At 43.3% G+C, this 19,968-nt stretch overlaps 1 protein-coding gene and 1 long non-coding RNA gene across 30 annotated transcripts in view; one reads left to right on the plus strand and one right to left on the minus strand.

Annotated features, from left to right (window-relative positions):
- The window catches only part of DAB1 (DAB adaptor protein 1), a 1,348,091-nt gene that overhangs the window by 1,162,718 nt on the left and 165,405 nt on the right, over nucleotides 1-19,968 (plus strand). The window contains exons 1-2 of one of the 29 annotated variants that reach the window (XM_044944970.2): nucleotides 1,132-1,378; nucleotides 17,641-17,731. The exons of 27 other annotated variants lie outside the window; for them this stretch is intronic. The gene's annotated coding sequence lies outside the window, so the exon portion shown is untranslated. Of the gene's footprint in view, nucleotides 1-1,131; nucleotides 1,379-17,640; nucleotides 17,732-19,968 lie in introns of those variants that run through there. One more of the 29 variants, XM_044944968.2, reaches the window with a different exon arrangement.
- On the minus strand, nucleotides 263-1,076 carry LOC123334111. The gene is made up of 2 exons (XR_006551888.2): nucleotides 848-1,076; nucleotides 263-430 (listed from the first exon to the last, which is right to left on the minus strand). It is a non-coding gene; the product is annotated as an uncharacterized LOC123334111 (long non-coding RNA).

Genomic DNA, 19,968 nt, shown 5'->3' on the forward strand with positions numbered 1-19,968 from the left:
TCCAACTCTTTGTCACCCCATGGCCTACAGCCATCAGGCTCCTCTGTCCATGGGATTCCCAGGCAAGAATACTGGAGTGAGTTGCCATTTTCTTCTCCAGGGGATCTTCCTGAACCAGGGATCAAACCCACACTTCCTGCTTGGCTGGTGGATTCTTTATCACTGAGCCACCTGGGAAACCTCTTTCCCCTCCTGTGGCCTCCTTTAAATGTATCCATGTAAATGTGCTGCAGGACCCTTTTCGGGGACATACATCTGGGTGTGTTGAACATGACATTTCTGCTCTTCCTAAGAGCACAGAGAAGAGAGGTCATCTTTTCTCAGATTGTAATGTGTATTTTTTAATCCTCTGGGTTGTGTGTGCAGTCATCTTCAGCACAGACATCCTGCTGCAGGAGATTTGACATAAGAACAGACTCATGATACCAGCCTGAAAAGGAACAGATAGAAACACGTTACTGTTTTTGTCATCTTGAAAAAACATTTTTAAGGCATCTCAGAGAGCTGGGAAAAGAGAGGAATTCTTCTAGGCCTCCTGGTCCTCCACTGGCAGGAAAAGATATTTACAGGTGTGTGGAGGCGGCTGGAGGGACCTAGGAGAGCAGCTTCCCTGGAACCATCCCGAGTGATTTCCATTGTACAAAGAGAGCAAAGAACACTTCACTTTGCCATTCATATTTATTGAGCAATTTTTAAATGTAAAAGGGAGTTCCTTGTGCGTGCATAGTCAAGGCTATGCCCCAGTGCATCACTGGTCATTTCCTTGATATTGTCTTTATTTGGTACAGCTTCACTTTCAAGTTGGTGCTACATGGAAAAACCTCCACCAGACTGGATGATAGCGTACTTGTCACCGCTCTCAGCAGCTTTCTCATAAAGAAACTCAGACTCTGGGAACCAGCAACCCCGATCCCCTGACTCAGAGGAGTTTTCCAGCCACAACGCAAAACAGTTTCTCTTTTCTCCCAAGCCATATTGAACCCTTTGCCTTGATCTGAGAACCTAGGATTTTAGCTCCTTCAAGTGTTCAGGTAGCAGTGAGGGAGCCAGGGCTCCTGCAGAGCGAGCCGCCTGCAGGCTGCAAAATTCCAGCAGAGAGAGGGTTTTTGAAGTATCAAAAGCTCCCCACCTGTGGGTGATTTCCATGCAGAGACTGAGAGCAGGAGTAGCCAACCCATGACCTCTCCAAAACTCACATCTATTCCAGCCCTTTGAGGATCAGAACCTTCCCTTTTGTTTTCCCAGACGTTGCAGGAATATAAAGAAGATGAAGTGTGTATAGATTAGGGAGAGAAAAGAGACAATGGGGCCATCTCAGAGGGCACTGGAGCTGGACTCAGAGATGTGCGTTCCAATTCTGCACTTGCCAAGTTACCAGGTAGGGAAGCTTTTCAAATCCCCTGTAGCTGCTAGCATCATAGTATCTTTATTTGTAAAATCAGTTCATAATAAGTACCTGGCAGGTCTATTGCCAAGATTTTGTGTTGCAATGTATATGAACGTACCTTACACTTCTGTATGTATCTGTCAACCTGTTTTCTATCCCCCATCTATCATCTGTCACATTTATTGAATGATTACTTTATGTCACTTTGCTAAGTATATCATATTCATCAGTTACATACTTAAAGGAGGCAGGGTGTTGTTAATAGTTAAAAATTACACTGCTGCTGCTGCTAAGTCGCTTCAGTCGTGTCTGACTCTGTGCGACCCCATAGACGGCAGCCCACCAGGCTCCCCCGTCCTTGGGATTCTCCAGGCAAGAACACTGGAGTGGGTTGCCATTTCCTTCTCCAATGCATGAAAGTGAAAAGGGAAAGTGAAGTCGCTCAGTTGTGTCCGACTCTTTGCAACCCCATGGACTGCAGCCTACCAGGCTCCTCCATCTGTGGGATTTTCCAGGCAAGAGTGCTGGAGTGGTACTTAAGTTCAAATGAATTCCAGCTGCCTGTGTGACCGTGGCCAAGCCCTTTTTACCTCTGTAAGCCTTGGTTTGGGCTTCCCAGGTGGTGCTAGTGGTAAAGAACCTGTCTAACAATGCAGACTAAGAGACACAGGTGTGATCCCTGGGTTAGAAAGATTCCCCTGGAAGAGGGCATGGCAACCCACTCCAATATTCTTGCCTGGAGAATGCCAGAGACAGAGGATCCAATCCATAGGGTTGCAAAGAGTCAGATACGACTGAAGCAGCTTAGCATACACACATGCAAGCCTTGGTTTCCTCAGTCTGTGTAATGGAGAGAATAACAGTGTGTACATTAAGGGATTTTTGTGAGAAATCAGTGAGACAGAGTTTGCAAAATATATGCATAAAGCCTGGCACACAGTAAGTGCTCAGTTCAGCCACTCTGTCGTGTCCAGCTCTTTGTGACCCCATGAACTGCAGCACACTAGGCCTCCCTGTCCATCACCAACTGCCGGAGTCTACCCAAACCCATGTCCATTGAGTCAGTGATGCCATCCAACCATCTCATCCTCTGTCATCCCCTTCTCCTCCTGCCCTCAATCTTTCCCAGCATCAGGGTCTTTTCAAATGAGTCAGCTCTTCGCATCAGGTGGCCAAAGTAAATATTAGTAAAAACAAAAAGAACTCGTTGAAGAGTGAGTTTCTCTATGACTACTGAAGGGATATACATACCTGTAAGGTTGTCAGGTACCTCTGTCTGTGTCTAGATTTTAGCTGTGTAAGAAAATGTATTTTGTAAATCACTTGAGTTCTTTGTTAACGCGCATGTGTGCCCATTTCAGTTTATCTGTATTTCTTTTGTTCATAAGAAACTTTTCAGTATGAACTAAAGAGAAAGGGACATTTGGGAATGTCTGAGAATGGAATTCATAGATTGAGGGAGAGAGATCAAGGGAAAAATCGTATTTTGGAAGGAACTCAATTCATCACATAAGAGAAAACTAGGAGGCAAGACTCTAAAGATTTTGGACTGGTGGACAGAGGTGGGAACAGGAAGGTGACTGGCAGGTGGGATAAGACAGACTCTTGCTTGTGCCAGAAAATGTGCAGGAAAATGCATGGGTATGCAAACATGGAGAATGTATTCGGGGACCTGGCTTCCAGTGGGCTTTGCTTGACTGAAGCAAAGATCTTATGTTGGGGAAAATGGGAGTGAGGAAGAAGAAATGAATTTTTTTTTTTCCTAATTGAAAAGTCTGTGGTCTTCACAAGGGCAGGGAATTTATCCATAAGGTTCTCCTCTAGCTCCCCAATGTTTAGCAAGTAGGCATACAGTAAATATTTAATGAAATACTGAATCATTGACTGAGAATTTTGTTTCATTTGGTTTGGAGGAAAGTGGAACCATTGAAGACTTGTGAATAATGGAATTGCATTTATAAGAATATACTGTCTGAAGAGCATCTTATAGTTCTCTATCAAATGGACTTGAATAGGGAAAAATATTAACAGATAAACGAGTATACCGTGGAATTATCTAGGGAAAACTGAGGACCTGAATAAATGGGGTGACAGTGAGGATATTTTGGAAATGTTATTTAGACTTCTTAATAATGTGTGTGCAAGCTATGGTAAGGTAAACAGGAAATAAAAGTCTTTCCAAGGTTTCTACCTGAATAAAGGGTAGCCTGCTTGTGAGAGTTATCTGACATGTTACCTGTATTACACTGGGCATTGTCCTAGACACAGAGGACTCTTTCACTTTGATGAGTGAAAATCAAAATGGTGCATCACATCTGCGAGGCATTGCGCAGTGCGCTCCGTGCTTTTGTTGATGTTGGCGTAAACGAACAGTTAGGTTTTGGTGACTGCACTTAAACTCGGCCTGGTGAGGCTTCGTGGGGAGTTGGCAATGGTATTGGGCCTTGAGATGGAAGAGCTGGTTTGAGTAAGGGAGAAATTAGTCATCTTAGTTCTATACATATTGAATTTTGCTCATTGTAATAAATTCAGATGGCGGCATTTAGAAGGCAGTCAAAAAAAGTGAGCATGGAACTCAGGAGAGGCATTAAAGCTAAATATTATTAACTAGGATGTCATCTAGGAGAGGTGAGATTGTCCAGTGCAAAATGAAGACCACGGACAGAATGTTAGGGAAAACCTCCAGTAAAGATCTGGCAAGAAAAGATACACAGCAGTCAGGAAAGGAGGAGAACCAAGATACTAGTCACAGAAGCATAAGAGGGGTGATATCTTTAGGAAAGTGGAGACAGTGAGATGTCCAGTTGTATGCAGAGGTCAAGAAGAGTGAGCGTGGCGAGAGGACTGTTGAAATAATAATTTCTTGATGTGTTTACCTTCATGAGAACACATCGTATGTCATCAACTCCATAGTGGTCTGTTGCTGTGTCATTTTTAGTGAATCCAGAACCAGATAAGTCTGTTTGCAGATTGCGGTTTGCAGATCTGGTTGCCTTTAAGATGCTTCACTTCTCATTTGAGTCCTAGCCTAAGATGAGAAGTAAAAGACTGAATTTCCACCTTAATTCCTCTGTTTCACCCAGACTTAGACACTTTCTCCATAATGCAGACCATGTTATAATAATGTTGCTTAGCGAAGACACCCTGAACACCCACAGAAAAGAGGTGGCCTTCACGTCCCTCCAAAATCTGAGCACAGGTGATGGATCATAGTGGAAAGAGAGTGAACTTTGGAGTCAAATGGGCACCATTGAATGCAGCTGGCTGTCTTTCTTGGCCAACTTGTCCCTCTCTGATGCCTAGTATATTTTATGTACATGACCATCGTTTACCATGTGCCTAGTATCATTCCTGGCTCAGGAGGGACGCCCAATAATGTGGAGCAGTTATTACTGTGCAGAGTTAGGTAAAGGCTCCCTTGCAGCTTTTCTCCTCTTGCTTTTGCCTTTAACAATAGCAGAGACTGGACCTCTATCCCCTACTTGATGTAAGTTGTGCATCATTTGAGACCTGGCTTTTTCAGTCTCACCTCTTCCTGAAAACTTTCTCCAAGGACCTTGCTTCAAAGTCTTGTGTCTTTTCTCCAAACTCCTAGGACACTGCTCAGTATAACATACATGCTAGTTATTCCTGGGCTGACCTGGGCCATGATGTTTTTTTGTCCTTAACTTGTTTTTCTACGTTAATTTCTTGTTTCAGTTTTCAGAGTGTATGTTTACTTCCCTGACTGTAAATTCCCTGAGGGTAGAAAGAGGCCTTATAATTTATTGCATCTATAATTTGTAGCTATTTCTTTTTCTTCTTTGTCTTTCCATTCTTTGGAAGATATGACCTAGCAGGGGGAAATATATTATTTAGAATCAAAAATGCCTAGACTGGAAATAATTAGCAGCTAAATGAAGATTATGTGACATGGAAGAAATTACCCTCCCACTGGGAACACAACTTTCTTCATCTGTAAAATTGAAAAAAGAATAATACCTCCCTCATAATGTCACTGATGTTCTAAACACTGCATAATTGGTCCTCCATTATGATGTTTTCACTACTTCCCTGGGTGTTACTAAGGTTTGCAATACTGAATATATCTGTTTTCTTAGGACTTATTAAAAGATTTGCTCTGGAAGCCTGTGCATCCCACAGTCCCCCACTGAAATGCCACCTCTTCGATATGCCAGTTTGTGTCTTATCCATCAGAAATTGAGATTCTTCCCTGGCCCTCACTTTTCACATTGGTGGCACCTTCATTTGATGAAACACTACCTTTGATGAAACTGTACTTCTTCCATTAGACTATGATCTTCTTAAAGGGAGTAATTCCATTTACTCACTTTCTCAGGGAGAAAACTTATGCAGAACAGAAATATATACAGATATGGAAACAACATAGCTGGAGTGAATCCTGTGAATCAAATCTCCTTATTGGCTATGTGAACTCTGGGCAGGTTTCTTGATTTCAGAAAGCTTCATCTGCACATAGGAAGGTCATAGCACCCATTAGGGCTGTTGTATGAGATAGATGAAAAGTAATGTATATAAAAATGTTCATCACTGTACCTGGAGCACAGTAGGTGTTTAATACATGGCAGTTCTAGCCCCAGGCATGGTATCAGTTACATGAAAGATGCTCACAAAATGTTGGCTGAATTAAACTGAAAGGGATTTAATACTTATTTGTTTTCCATTGATCTGTTATATCCTACTATTGCTGATTATCAACATTTGTCACATTTTCTCCCTGGCACTTTACTACAGTGGTTTAAGAAGCATTAGGATTGTGCTTGCAATCCTGTGTTGAGCTCTTTGGAAAGGAGGTGCTTTGTTGAAATCAGCAAGACCATGTAGGCATTCAAGCTTTTGTTATCCGATCAAATAGACTTATCTATTTTTCCTTGTTAGCAGAAAGGAGACAAAAAGAAGTTGCTTAGAAGATAATTGGCTCTTATACATAAAATTAACTGAAAGCTAATCTCCAAAGAGAGAAACTACAAAATTAAACAATTTGTGGCCTGAGATCTTGGTGATGACAGTGGGGAAAAGATTATCAAAATTCAAATTCTTTCCCTTTTCATGGCTTTATTAGCAGGTATGAAGCTAGGTAGAAAGACTCAAAGATAAAGCAGATTCCCTGGGGCAGTGCCCTGAGTACCACCATCTACATTCCTTCCATTCGACAAGCATTTACTAACTGTCTGCTGACCACACAGAAGTGGGCCAGGGGCCAGATGTACAGAAATTAATATTCATTATTAATGAAAACTGTAGTTGCAAGTAATGAAAGTCGACTTGAATGGACTTAACAAAGGGACACATTATTAGTACTGAGCGTTGTCTCACAGACTTAAGGAAGGGCGTGTGTGAACTGAGCCTCTGGAAGATGAATCAGGGGTTGGGAATCAGAAAGGATATTCCGGGGCTTCCCAGGTGGCTCAGTGATAAAGAATCCACCTGCCAATGCAGGAAACACAGGTGACATGAGTTCGATCCCTGGGTTTGGAAAATCCCCTGGAGAAGGAAATGGCAACACACTCCAGAATTCTTGCTTGGAAATCCCGTGGACAGAGGAGCCTGGTGGGCTGTATAGTTCATGGGGTTGCAAAAGAGTCAGACACGACTGAGTGAGTGAGCAGGAGCGCAAGCAAGGAGACTCTACTTTCTGATGTTTCTTTCTCCTTTTCATTTCTTTACAGTGTTTTTTCTTTGTGGTCACCTCTTCCAGAGCAACTTTTCCCTTGGCTTTTTATAAGATTGCCTTTCTGTTACCCAAGCCAATGGCAGGAAAAGTTGGCCACCCAGAATTCTATAATCTAGCCATGAGGAAAGATTGACTCCTCTCTGCTTTGGTTCTCAATTCCCAAGGCTGGGGCTCTGATCACCACAGCTTGGACCAGGTGTTAGCATCTGGTCTGGTCAGCAGGGGCCAGAGGGTCAGGCCATATTGTATATACAAGGTCACTGTAATGATAACTGCTGTGTGGGAGGGGGCAGTCAGCTGGGGGATCAGTCACTAAGACTGGACAGATATCTTGAAAGTTGTCTAGTGACCCACTCAAGTGTTCTTGCCTGGAGAGTCCCAGGGACGGGGGAGCCTGGTGGGCTGCCGTCTATGGGGTCACACAGAGTTGGACACGACTGAAGCGACTTAACAGCAGTAGCAGCAGCAGTCTTGATGAATGAGGCCAAGTCCCAATTCTCACAGTCAGTGAGACAGGGAAAAAAAAAAGTGTTTTTAGATAATGATATGATGGCTTTTCAGCATCGACGCAGTTCAGTCTGTACTCTGGGGCTACATTTAAACTGGAGGGAAAAGACCTCATACTTATGGAGCACCTGTCTGCCAGATGGACTACTCTCCCACATCCTGATTTCATGCTCACACATCCAGGTAGGTCTTGTCTATTCCATGCGTTAAATAAGGAACTTCCCGAGACTTAGTGAGGCCTGGGGCCCTCATGACAGAACTAGCATTTGGGGGTTGCATCTGTCTGCTTCTGAATTCCACACACAGTCCACAGAGCTGGAATCTGAAAGGTCTTAAAGGGAACCTGAAGTCACCCGGATCCCTTGGCTCTGTCTCCATCACTGATTAGGATGGCTTTATCTCAGAAAGGGAGCCTGCCTTCCACTTGGGTCCCTAAGCAATAATCAAGAATCATACTGGACTCCTTCCTTTTCCTGCCTCTCCCACAGACAATCTGTGAATGAGTCCTGTCTGCCTTCCTGCAGTGTCTGTTTTGATCCAGCCCATTTTTCTGTGTGTTAATCCATGTTCCTGATCTCTTCTCTCACCTGGATCACTACCATACCTCCCGCTTTGACTTCACCCCCTTTTACCAAAGAGCAGTTGGAGAAATGGTTATAAATGCCATCATGTACCTGCATAACGCCTTCCCCCCTCAACGCCATGGCTTTTTGATGGGCTTAGAAACAAATCCACACCCCTCACCAGACCTCCTAAAGCGACACTTGCAGGAGTCCTGCCTCCCTCTTCCCTGCAGCTCCCACCCCTCCTTGGATCTGCTTCCATCACACTAGTGCCTTTCTGTTTTGTAAACAGGCCAAGCACATTCCCTCCTGGCATGACTGCCCTTTTCTTGATGTTCACATCTCGCTTCAAATGTCATTTCTCCTGAAATGTCTTCCTGGACCAGCCTGTCGAAATTAATTGTTCCCCACCCTGCCCCAGTCACTCTTCATCTTATCAAACTGTTTTATCATCTTCATAACACTTATCACTCTCTGGAATGATCTCGTTCATTACTTATTTATAGGCTTATTCACTGTCTTTCCTCTTCAGGTCTGAAGCTCTAGGAGAGCAGGGGCTTTCTCTCTCTTGTCCATGACTGTTGCCTGAGACCTGGGCCAGTGTTGTGTGGTGGGCATTCAATGCATGTTTGTGGCGTGAATGGATGAATATTAGGCTGCCTGTGTTAGAAATCCAGGGGTGTCAGGGCTGGGCCTGTGCCCTTGCATTCATTACTGGCAATGTCGGGGGGCACTTAGTCACTGTCTATTCCAGCACATTCCACTTAAACCCTCCATCACTGTGATTTATCTCTGAGTTTAATCAAATGTAATTTATATCACAGCCTCCTCAGTAAATAATTGATTTGCCCTCTCTGTTGTCTTCATCACAAATACTTCTTTGTACTCTAAAGAAATCATTTAATCAGTCGATAGCATACACAGCCCTCTTGTTTAGAAGGCAGATGGAAGATAAAGCGTGAGTCTCGCTCCCACCAGAATCTTTTTAGGACCAAAATAATCTCCTTAAAAAATAGTCTGTGGGCAAGCTGGCAGCAGAGAGACTCATTAAAGCCTCTTCTTCTTTTTCTTTTTTTTTTCTGCTAATGGAGATGACCCTGTGAAAGTTGTGGCTACTGCAGAAGAAAGTTCTTGGCCAGTTGTAGGCTGCATACGAAAATAGAAACCCTTGTTCATTTGTGATTTAATTAACCAGTGTCTGGGTCCAAAAACAGACTTTCAAATGTTGGGTGTTTGTGCATGGGGGGTGACAACTTAAAACTGGGAGTTCAACTGTTCTGTGCTGCGCTATGACCTCAGCTTACTGACTAAAGCTGACTCCACCGGTTCTCGCTCTGATCTCAGTCGTCTGGCTTCCCATGGGCAGCATGTTCAGAGCTTACAAGGGATTCCTGTGTGACCCAAATCATAGACTTCCTTCCTTCACCCTTGTTTCTCCCACTGAAAAGCTCTGAGAGAGGTAAATTTTGCATTTGTTTTCACATTTGCACTTGTCTGTTTGAGCCCACACTTCTCTGGAGCAGAAGGGTAGGGGGAAATAATGAAACGTCATCTCTGATACATGTAGAAAGATTCCATGAAGCCGTTCTCACAGGGAAAATCCATCTTCCTCCTGTCTTCTGCAGAAATTCTCAATATTGTATCTCTTTGCACTGTTTTAATTGGAAAGATCTTAACTGTCCAATGATAGGGAGTTGGTTAGATAAATTACGCCACGTCTATAGGATGGGGATATTCAGCAGCCACTAAGAATCATGTTACAAAAAAATATCAATATGGAAGAAAAGATGTACTGCCCTGCCAAATGAAAGAAGCAAACTGCAGATGTACAGTATGAAAACATTTTTGAGAAATGTACATTTGTGTGTGTACACTTAGGAAATTTTAGTAGGGCATATCCTCAAATGCAATCATAGATATCCCTGGAAGGAATTCTGGATAACTTGCCCTCTTTTTCCTCTCTTGCACTTTACAAATTTTAAGATTTGAGCATGTTTGATTTTGAAATTGAAAAGAAAAGGTTTTTTTTTGTTTGTTTGTTTGTTTTAAAGAATGGAAACAGAAAAAGTTTTAAAATGTATCTGTTATTTTTCGTTGAAAAAAAAGATAACCTTCACTTGTCATCAGCTCTCAGGGCTTTGTAGGTGCCTAGTATCTGCTATCATGTACATTTGCCAAAGGGAGACAAGTTGTGAACTTTAGAAAAGCAAACCCCAGTGGCCCTCCCAGTTCTGGTGGTGGCAAGGATGCCCTTGGATGGGTGATCACCCAGCTGACTCCTACAGACTCAGCTGCCCACAACAGCTTTGCCAGGGGCCTTTGAGTTGCATTTGGTGAGTGTTAGCTCTGGATTTGCCCTTTTGATTAGGCTTAGCCTCATGGAGTATCAAACCTGGTTACATTATTGGAACATTCAGTGCTGCTCCCCCAACCCCCACCCCAAGCCCTCTTCCTGTTGCTCTTGGGTTATTACAGACACTTGCTGGCTTGCACTCCATGTCAAGACCCCCTCTGTATCATCTATCAGAACACTTTCTCTCAAATGCACTGATTTTGTACTGTCTTCCATCAAGTTCCCAGGAAACCAGTGGTGGAGATGGAGATTTGCTTAGGAAGCTTATTGGGGAGGTGCCTTCAGAGTCAGTGCTGATGAGGAGTGTGGGTGGCAGGGCTGGACAGAGGGAGGAGTTGACCCTGATGCAGCTGCAACAAAGGCCTCAGCTGATCCCCACCATTCCACAGGGAGCTCTTGAGCTGCCTTCAGCGGTGTCCCCAGTTGAGGGTTGGGCTGTGGACCTTCATATTCAACCCCATCTAATCAGCCAGTTATTGACTGGATGCAAGCTTTAGGGGGGCGAGGGAATGAGATGAGGGGAACCTGTCCTTGGGTGAGGGACTCTTTGGTGGTGGACAGTTCTCTGAGAGCAGCTTACCCAAGAGCCTTCCTGGGTCAGCATGTCACCTGGGGGAGGAGTCTTCAGACCAGAAACTGGGTTTGGGAGACAGCACATGCAGGCTGCAGTTCACAGGAAAGGAAGTGAAAATATTATCAATATATGATGGGAGCCAGCAGGTGTACGGCTCTGTTAGCTGCTTCACCCATACAATGGCATACAGTTCTTCCAGTAATCCTGCAGGAGAAGCATTGTTAACTGTCTTCTGTGGAGAGATGAAATGACTTGCTCCAGGCCAGGAGTCTTCGAGTATCAAGTGCCCCCTGAACTCCGTTCTTTCGCTTTCATCTCCTGCCTCTCCCCACCCTTATGTGCATCATCCTGACCTGCCTTCATCCCTGCAGCCCTGCAACCATAACAGGACCCTTTCTTTTGCAAATAACAGAATCAAAAATGAATTCCATGACTATGGATTTAGACTGCCCTTCCCTTGCTTTTTGTTTCTTTCTTGCTTTTGTGGTTTTGTTGTTGTTGTTTTGTAGTTTTTTATTGGTGTAACATTGGTTTGTAACAATATATAACTTTTTCATGTGCTCAACCTTATAGTTCCATTTCTGTATTCTCTACAACATGTTCACCACTAAGACTTTCCATCCATCACGATATAGTTGATTCCATTTACCCATTTTACCCTCCCTCTAGCCCCTTCCCCTCTAGCAACCACTACTCTGTTCTCTCTACCTGTTTGCCTTAAAATTTTGACTTCAACTCCATTGATTTTTCATCACTCCTGGCTCCGCCTTTTCCAAGCTCTGTGGTCTTAGGCCAATCTTTACCTCTTGGAGCCTCTATTTTCTCGTCTGTAAGAAGGGACTAAGAATGCATGCCATGCTAGGCTGTTTGTTGTGAGGAGTAAAAGAACAGTGGAGGGGAGCATACAAATTGTTTAAAGCACATTCTATGCCTTGCACTGTGGCATCAGCATGAGATAAGATATTGCACACCTGGTGCTTTCCCTTACACGTGGTGTCAGCACACACTGGTTTCACCCTCTCCACCCCATGGCCACTCAGAAAGAGACACAAGCCCAGCTATCCAAAGACCTGAGGAGTAAATGGTGTGTGCCATCCTCAGGCTCTTGGTAAGCAAGTGAGAACAAAGAAAGCTTCAGATTAGAGGCCAGGATGGTTAATCCTTGAAACAGGCTCAAGTTAGCAAAATCTACCAAGCGGGTACGCCTTCATGGAGGACTTCAGGACTCAGCAGTGGAGGATTATGGATATATTTATAATCTTAAACCAGAAGATCTCTATTTTTTTTCCGTCTCACTGTTCTTCTTACATGGAGATATGATTGACATTATGCCTGACTTCTGATTGAGAAACATTGCTGGGTTTGCAGTGCCACTAATCTGATTAACAGCACCTGAGACTTTGGGCATCATGAGAACTTAAACTTGACTTTCTGAAGTTATACAACGCTATGTCTGTGTGTTTGGGAGAGAATATTGAAAACTCTGGATTAGTGAGAGCAAGCTCCTTTACTGAGTATATCTTTATTCAGCAAGTATTTATTGAGTACCACTCAGTGCCCCGACTGTCCTGGTTGCTTGGGATGCACAGAGAGGACAGTGGATGGCCACGGGAGACTGTGGAAGCTGTCAGTCCAGTGAGGGGGACTCCTGGGCCCAGATTCTTCCTGCCACAACATGCCCTCCGGCTCCAGGAGTCACCACAAAGAGTACGATTCACACCCCACACTGCCTTAGCACGATGGTCTCTGCAGTTGCCCTTCACAGAAACTTGAAAACGGGGTTTGAAAGAGCGCTGGCAGGAAATTGTTGGTTTAAGGATCTGTTGGAGTGGCATGCCCAGTGATTGTTTTCTCCTGTTATTGAGCTTATTAATGATGTCATACAATGTTTGTAATAGATTTGTTAAATGAACACCTGGCAGAAATAAAACAAGCACTAGTAGACCTTTGTCAGGAAAATGAAAGAAGGGCCAATTATCCGAGAGTAAGAATTGGCTCACATACGTTTCACTAAAGGACCTGCCTTGTTCTTGTATGGCTCCTAATCTGACTCTGCCTAGGAATCATTGGCCAAGCTTTGCAAATGCAGATGGCCAGCCCCTCACATTAGAATCTGTAGAAATCTTAGTGCTCCATTCTCCAGATGCCCATGTTTCCAAAAATACCAGAGAGGAGCATTTGTAAAGAAAATGCCTGTAGGAGTTATAGGTTGAATATTTATTTTACTTCTTTAGTTAGTTTACCTTTTAGCAATGATGACAGCAACCATGTTCATAAAAGTGCCTTTTAACAGCCCCTTAAGTGTGTCGTTCCCCTTATTCTGCTCACTGCCCAGCTAGTTAATTACAGAAAAATCAGCATTCTCCCCTACACAGTCAGCATACATAATTTTTTGTCCACTGCAAATCAATACCTGGATAACTGCAAGATAGAATTCTAAATAAAATAAGTTGTCTCTGCTCCTGGGCCCTGAGATTCTCCCCACAATCTGTTCTTAAATCGGACAACCTAACAAACAATAGAGCTTTCTCAGCAATGGACAGAATGATGTTGGTACGCTGGGGGTGGGGAACTCTTTGAAATTTTCTTATCATCAAGATGGATGGCCTAGTAATTCAGGGAGATATGCAGAAGGAGGGAGGATTTCTCTGTTTGGATACTGTGTTAATAATTCATAAGGTGGTCTCCCTGTAGCCTTCAGGAAGGAACTTCCTGTTCCTAATTGCAACCTTATTCCCGAGAAACCAAAAAAAAAAAAAAAAAAAATCCCAAACAGCTGGGACCATTACTTCTAAAGTGGTATGACTTTGCTATGGGTAGCTTTGGGCCACTGGTGCTTAATGTGAAATATATTATTTGGGAAGGAGGAAGGCAGTAAATATTTATTGAAAGACTGCCATGTGCCTAGGAGTGTGCTAAGAGCAAAATGTGTATTATCTCACCAAATCCTTCTAAATGTTCTAATTGTTGTTTAGTCACTAAGTCATGTCCAGGTCTTTTCAACCCTTTGGGCTGTAACCTGCCAGGATCTTCTGTCCATGGAATTGAATTCTCCAGGCAAGAATACTGGAGTGTGTTGCCATTTCCTTCTCCAGAGGATCTTCCTGACCCGGGGATCAAACCCTTGTCTCCTGCATTGGCAGGCAGATTTTTGACCACTGAGCCACCAGGGAAGCAACTACCATAGTTCAGTTAAGTTTGGTTGCTCAGTTGTGTCCAACTCCTTGCGACCCCATGGACTACAGCATGCCAAGCCTCCCTGTCCATCACCTACTCCCAGAGTTTACTCAGACTTATGTTCATTGAGTTGGTGATGCCATCCAATCATCTCATCCTCTATCGTCCCCTTCTCCTCCCACCTTCAATCTTTCCCAGCATCAGGGTCTTTTCAAATGAGTCAGTTCTTCACATCAGGTGGCCAAAGTATTGGAGTTTCAGTTTCAACATCAGTCCTTCCAATGAATATTCGGGACTGATTTCCTTTAGGATGGACTGGTTGGATCTCCTTGCAGTCCAAGAGACTCTCAAGAGTTTTCTCCAACACCACAGTTCAAAAGCATCAATTCTTGGGCACTCAGCTTTCTTTCTAGTCCAGCTCTCATATGCATACATGACTACTGAAAAAACCATAGCCTTGACTAGACGAACCTTTGTTGGCAAAGTAATGTCTCTGCTTTTGAATATGCTATCTAGGTTGGTTATAACTTTTCTTCCAAGGAGCAAGCATCTTTTAATTTCATGGCTGCAGTCACCATCTGCAGTGATTTTGGAGCCCCAAAAATAAAGTCTGCCACTGTTTTCACTGTTCCCCCATCTATTTGCCATGAAGTGATGGGACCAGATGTCATGATCTTAGTTTTCTGAATGTTGAGCTTTAAGCCAACTTTTTTTTCACTCTCTTCTTTTACTTTCATCAAGAGGCTCTTTAGTTCTTCTTCACTTTCTGCCACAAGAGTGGTGTCATCTGCATATCTGAGGTTATTGATGTTTCTCCAAGAAATCTTGATTCCAGCTTGTGCTTCCTTCAGCCCAGCGTTTCTCATGATGTATTCTGCATATAAGTTAAATAAGCAGGGTGACAATATACAGCCTTGACGTACTCCTTTTCCTATTTGGAACCAGTCTGTTGTTCCATGTCCAGTTCTAACTGTTGCTTCCTGACCTGCATTCAGGTTTCTCAAGAGGCAGGTCAGGTGGTCTGGTATTCCCATCTCTTTCAGAATTTTCCACAGTTTATTGTGATCCACACAGTCAAAGGCTTTGGCATAGTCAATAAAGCAGAAGTAGATGTTTTTCCGGAACTCTCTTGCTTTTTCGATGATCCAGTGGATGTTGGCAATTTGATCTTTGGTTCCTCTGCCTTTTCTAATCCAGCTTGAACATCTGGATGTTCACGTTTCATGTACTGTTGAAGCCTAGCTTGGAGAATTTTGAGGATTACTTTACTAGCATGTGAGATGAGTGCAATTGTGCGGTAGTTTGAGCATTCTTTGGCATTGCCTTTCTTTGGGATTGGAATGAAAACCGACCTTTTCCAGTCTTGTGACCACTGCTGAGTTTTCCAAATATGCTGGCATATTGAGTTCAGCACTTTCACAGCATCATCTTTTAGGTTTTGAAGTAGCTCAACTGGAATTGCATCACCTCCACTAGCTTTGTTCATAGTGATGCTTCCTAAGGCCTGCTTGAGTTTGCATTCTGGGATGTCTGGCTTTAGGTGAATGATCATACCATTGTGGTTATTTTGGTCATGGAGGTCTTTTTTGTATAGTTCTTCTGTGTTCTTGCCACCTCTTCTTAATATCTTCCGCTTCTGTTAGGTCCATACCATTTCTGTTCTTTATCAAGCTCATCTTTGCATGAAATATTCCCTCGGTATCTCTAATTTTCTTGAGATCTCTAATCTTTCCCATTGTATTGTTTTCCTCTATTTCTTTGCATTGATCTCTAAGGAAGGCTTTCTTATCTCTCCTTGGTATTCTTTGGAATTCTGCATTCTAATGGGTATATCTTTCCTTTTCTCCTTTGCTTTTCACTTCTCTTCTTTTCACAGTCATTTGTAAGGCCTCCCCAGACAACCATTTTGCCTTTTTGCATTTCTTTTCCTTGGGGATGGCCTTGATCCCTGACTCCTGTACAATGTCATGAACCTCTGTCCATAGTTCTTTAGGCAGTCTGTCTATCAGATATAATCCCTTGAATCCATTTCTCACTTCTACTGTATAATCATAAGGGATTTGATTTAGGTCATACGTGAATGGTCTAGTGGTTTTCCCTACTTTCTTCAATTTAAGTCTGAATTTGGCAATAAGGAGTATCCTAGAGATGACTACAAATAACTATAGCGTTCTACAGGTGGAGACTAACACTCAAAAGTTAAATGACTATCCCAGAATCCCACATACACAGGTAGGCACAGAGCTACTGCAGTGCCATCTGACCCCAGAGTTAGGCAACCATGCCCCTCACTAGCAGTGTGGCCTTGTATTCAATACCATTGACCTCCATTCCCTTATGACCTCCATTCCCTTATCTCTTAGTGGGATGCAGTCTGCCTCCAAGGTGGTTCTCAATTTTCAATTAAATAGTTTATGATTATGGAACAGACACACCTGCTTTCGGATGTCATCCACCTTTTCCCTTTTCCTTCCTCCTTCCAGCCTCTTGTTACAGAATGAATGTTTGTGTCTCCTCCCCCAACACCCTCCAAAAGTTTATGTATTGAAGCCTTAACCTCTGATGAGATGACATTGAATGTGGGGCCTTTCGGAGATAATTAGGTTTTGATTAGGTTAAGAGGATGGGGCCCCATTGGTGGGATTCGTGCCCTTACAAGAAGAGGAAGACAGAATCAGAGCTTTCTCACTTGCTCTTTCTCTCCACTGTGTGAGGATACAGCAAGAGGATAGCCATCTGCCAACCAAAAAGAGGGACCTTCCCCAGGGTCAAGTATGACAGCACCTTGCTCTTAGACTTCACAGACATCAGAACAGGGAGAAATCGATGCCTGCCATTTAAGTCACCCTGTATGTAGTATTTTGTTATAGCAGCCTGAACTAAGACACCTCCTTAGGTGTTTAAGTATCTAAAAAAGAGAATTGAACATTCAGCTTAATATAAGAAATATGTTGATGTTGACCTCTGCTAGACAGAGAAATACGGTAACTGTCAAAAGTTAGAAGAATTCACAGCCAGACTGCCCACAGTAGAAAAAACAATCTTGGCTCTTGCGTGGGTTTCTGTGGCCATGATCATTATCATCTAGGATGTGTGGGGGAGGTAAAGAGAGAACAGTCCTGGGTGTGAAATCTCGTTTATTTGGCCATTAGCCGTCCTGAGTGAACAGCCTGGCGTGGGAGACGGATTATGACTCTAGTGAATTCTGTGGGCTCTCTGCCTCAGTGTCATGGGAAATGCTAATTGCCTGCTTCTTTGGGATCTAGGCTTCTGGCCAAGGGGCTTGTTTTTATTGATGTTTCTACAAGGTCACTCCCAGTGTGGGACTTCCACGCTGGGAGTGCCTTCTGCTCCAACACAGGGACGTGGTCTTCTTCCTGACAGCATCCTTGAGGCCTGCTCAAAACAGGGAGCTTCCTGGGTGTCCTCGGCACTTTCTCCATCTAAACTCAGAGAGTCATTTCCCGGTTATGAGGTAAGCAGGTTGTGATGAGATTGAGAAATGCTCTTCCCCTATTGGCATGAAGTGAAGGCAACAGTGAGCTTAACTGCAGGTGTGACATTTGCTTCCTCCCATTAGGAATTTTATTCCTTGAAGATTTAGTGATCCACGCTCATGCAATGGATTTGAGATAAAGTCTGTTTGGAAGGGGTTTATAGTGACCCTGTACACTTCCCCAGAGTGATCCAGACTCTGGGAGTCAGTGGCCTCTTTTGAATAAATAAATAACTGTATTCGTGTATTCAATTATTCAGTAGAGCTGCGAACTGTGGGTCCATTCTCTGCCAGGCACCATGCTACGTTCAGAGAACATAGCCCCATCCTCAGGGATCGAAAGTGCAGAGAAGGAAACAGGCTTGGAGACAAAGTCATTGAGGTGCCACCGTGCTGTGACAGATGCTGTGAGGGAATTGAGTGAAAATGTGTCTGTTTGTTAGGAAAACGCCAGTTTCCAGGGATACCTTGGCTAACAAATCTAACATAGTCCTGGGCTTTCTGGACCTTCCAGAGGGATGAAGAGGAGGAATTTAAACAGATGATTACAGATGAGATTAATTTGTTGCCAGAAGGCAGGGGACTTATCAGGATTAGGTCACATCTCAAAGGGGACCTCCCAGATAGACCTCGGGGATAGAGAATCCTGGGCATGTGGCATTGTGCTGAGGCTTCAGGTGTCAAAGGGAAGTGGGGAGGGGCTAGGGGGATGAGGCAGGATGAGGATGGGCGTGTGGTGGCTTCAAGGTCTGAAGAACAGCAGGTGCAAAAATGCAGAGCCCAGCATACATTTGCTCAGAATATGGCTTTTTGGAGAGACAGGATGAAGGCCATTGTGGCGAGAATGTGAGAAATAGAGGGGAGGGTGGTCCAAAAATGAGGCCATGCATTCAACAGGGACCAGATTTGTCAGGGCTTTGTAAGATATGTTAAGGACGTTCATTTTATTTACACTGATATTTACCTATCTTAAAGTTGTATGCTCAAAAATATTTTACAGATAGAGATGTGATTTTAAAAACTAAAAAAATCCCCGGAGACCCTGCTTCTGTGGCAGACCTGAGTTTAAATCTTCACTGTAGAACTTACCTGCTGCTGCTGCTGCTAAGTCGCTTCAGTCGTGTCCGACTCTGTGCGACCCCATAGACGGCAGCCCATGAGGCTCCGCCATTCCTGGGATTCTCCAGGCAAGAACACTGGAGTGGGTTGCCGTTTGCTTCTCCAATGCATGAAACTTACCTAGATGAATCAATTTAAGCAACGTGACCTCTCTGAATTTCTGGCTCTGGATTCAAAATATGTGGACAGCATCACATTTAATGTGAAACAGTAAACTGAGCTCTACAAAGTGCAACCATACAATTCTGGCCATGGTTAGAGTCTCTAAGTATTAGTTCTAAATGGCAGAACTCTGTTTTGAAATTCTCATTCTGAGGGCCCAGTTTGAGAAATAGCACCTCTTAGGAAATTTTCTATATAAGAAGGTTGCTGTTTGACCCCTTTCTGTTCCTGGTGAATTTCCAGGATTACTAGTGTCTGAATCAACTCAATCTATTGGGTCTCTCCCATTAGGTTCAGTATCTGAATGGGTGAGATTTAGGAATCCCTATTTTTTTGTGTGTATGTGGGGTGTATGTATGTTTGAAATGGGCAGTTCTTAATTAAACTATACTTAGAAAATGACTGGAATAATCTATTGATTTTTCCACCAGAATGTAAGCTCCATAAGTACAGGGATATTTCTATATTTTGTTCACTACTGTATCTCTAGCACCTTAGAACTTATAGTGAGCACTCACTATATATAAACACACACACACACACACATCTATATATATACACATATATATTTTTAATGTGGATGATCTATCAACCAATAAAGAATCAATGAGACTTTTATACTTCTCCAAATGTTGCTACACTATTGTTACTGTTTTAATCTAATCCGCATAACAGACCATAGCATTAATAGCTCCTGTGGGCTAAAGAAGAAGCCCAAAAGCTTGAGCTTAACTTCGAAAACTCTTCTTGATTAAGCCCCTCCAGCCTTTGTTAGCATCACTTGAGCTGTGTGCTTAAACACAGTACTTTGCAAGCGTGTTGATTGGTTCAGGCTCACCCCAGATAAATATACTAAAAATCTATGGAGTAGTATTTGAAAAAGTTGCCAAGATAATTCTAAAACATGGCTAAAAGATGTGCACATATACAATGGA

Source organism: Bubalus bubalis, chromosome 6 (assembly GCF_019923935.1).
Source record: "Bubalus bubalis isolate 160015118507 breed Murrah chromosome 6, NDDB_SH_1, whole genome shotgun sequence".
NCBI lineage: Eukaryota > Metazoa > Chordata > Mammalia > Artiodactyla > Bovidae > Bubalus > Bubalus bubalis.